The sequence below is a fragment of the Octodon degus genome, unplaced genomic scaffold (genome assembly GCF_000260255.1).
Source record: "Octodon degus isolate 3935 unplaced genomic scaffold, OctDeg1.0 scaffold00034, whole genome shotgun sequence".
Lineage (NCBI taxonomy): Eukaryota > Metazoa > Chordata > Mammalia > Rodentia > Octodontidae > Octodon > Octodon degus.
The window spans coordinates 15945992-15948365 of record NW_004524610.1 but is presented as its reverse complement, the minus strand read 5'-3'; positions in this window follow the sequence as shown (position 1 = coordinate 15948365).

Sequence of the window (2374 nt, the reverse complement as noted above, 5' to 3'; positions counted from 1 at the left end):
TTGCACACCTTCCTGATACACTCAGATTAGAATGATCGTCAGAAAAAAATTTCAAGTGAGATATATTTCAAAGTGGGCTCAAGAATATCTGTAACCATCAAGTAAATAGAATGACACCTTTGGAAATGATTATATATCAAATAAAATAAATGCCATTCCTCACTTGCAAAGATAAGAAAACAGGTGTGAATTGTTGTAAGTGCACTCTCACACAATGGAGACTTTCTTGGAAAAAATTATTTTATGACCAAATGGCATCTAGGCAAGTTACAACCAGATTTCTTGTGGGAGGAAGATTTAGTGGACATGCAGGTGGCAGTGGATGGTGTTCTCAGTGATGGACCCCATAGGTGCTGAGCTATTTTATTGTAAAATACAAAATGCATGCATGAATCAACTACTGCTCTTCTAGAAATGAACAATGGGTCTCTGAACACTGAAGTATGCTGATACCTTAGCCATGAAAAAGAAAAACAGAGGAAATGGAAAGATTAAAAGGTTGACAGCAGGGGTTTTTGTTTTGGGGTTTTCTTTTTCTTTTTCTTTTCTTTTTCCTGAAGCCAATTTGTTTTTTTCTTTGAGCTAAAAGGACTTTGCCCCAAGGCGTATGTCAAGCAGCCTTGCCAGGAAGCCTTATTCATCATACCAAAGAAAAAACCCTTCAAAGGAGACAGCAAGACAAATGCCTCATTTTGAGATCCCTGGATAGTGTCCACAAGTGAGTGCATTTATTTGTCTCCTAGATGCCTGGGATCCAACTCAAATAATAGTCTTAGGAAAGGCTGCTTCCAAACACCCAATCTGGTCATTTACTTAAGACATTAAATGTATTAATTACACGATGCTTCTTCATGTTCTACAGAGGCTGATAGAGCTGTTCGCTGATCCAGGACACACATGCAAGTTATTTGTTACGGTGATTACTTGCTTCGTTGAGTCCCTGCCCTCGACCAGGGCCCATAGATCAATGTCAGGCCAAGGGACCTCTGCAGCAAAGGACAGCATGACCTGCTCTCAAGGTTAGGCTTTCGATCCTGGGTTCTGAGATGAGATGAGCCTGGCTTTAAATTACATGTCCAAACACAAAGTTATAGGACCCTGGGTAATCTAATCTCTGGAAACCTCGATTATATGTTGTATCTAGGTTATGACACAAGCTAAGCATTCAAGAAATATTAGTTACTATTACTGTATCATGTTTATAGTAAATCTTCCCTTAATGAATAAACTGACTAATCCATGCCATCCTTCCGCAGAGCATGTAGACTAAGGTCTAAGTGCTTACAGCAGCCCACTACCTCGTAGAGGCATGTACAGTATCACCCTTGCTACCTGAATTATCTGCTTAACAAATTCAAATATGTTTATGCACAGGCTGTTTATGGCAATTATAATTATCATCAGAGTTTTAGAATTTATGGATAATATGTACATTTAAGAAATACAAGCAGGCTGGAGAGATAGTTCAGCAGTCTTTTAGGTGCCTGCCTGGCAAGCACAAGGGCCCAGGTTCAATCTCCAGTACCACATGCCATGGCAGCCCCACACCAAGCCAGCCCTGGAAACCAGATGTGGTGGCACATGCTTGTAATCCCAGCTGGGGAGACTGAGACAAGGGGATCACTACGAGTACAACCTGTAAGTCCAATCTACATAGCAAGACCCTTTACCAAATAAATAAATAAAGATTAAAACTAATAATAATAAAAGCAGGGCCAGCCAAATAGCTCAGCGGATTAAAGTGTCTGCTTAGGCAAAGGTAGGGGCCAGGAGTTCGATCCTTGGGCCTGCCATGCGGGCCCCAGCCCCACCCCCGGAGTGCGCTGAGACAGCCATTGAGAGTGGGTGTGATGGCACACACCTGTAATCCCAGCACTTGGGAGGCTGTAAACAGGAGGATCACTATGAGTCTGATCTGTGCAGTGAGACCCTGTACACCCTGTACACCCTGTCCTAAAATACTAAATAAATAGATAAATGAATGCAAAGTCAAAAAGTTATCTCAGAGAAAGCTAAATTAAATGTTTTTAAATGAGAAGTAGAACAATGATTTCTGCCAAATGAAATGACAAAACTATAGAAGGTTAGCAGGAAAGATCCTGGTAGTCTGACAAGTATCAGCTAGATCTTGCAAGCACGTGAAAATCTTTGAAGTCATAAAGAAAGGAATTGTAAAGGCTGCATTTTAGCTGTTGCTAATGGAAGAATAATCCTGCGAAGCTCCACTGAACAGACTACCTGGCCCTGCACTCAAGATTGATATGGGATATCTACACATTTTTAAGTTAAAATAAAATGTTTAATATGTGAATGTACAATTTTCTACTGCTGTTTAAAGGGGTTTTAAAAGGTGAGTGACCATTGCTGGTTCCCT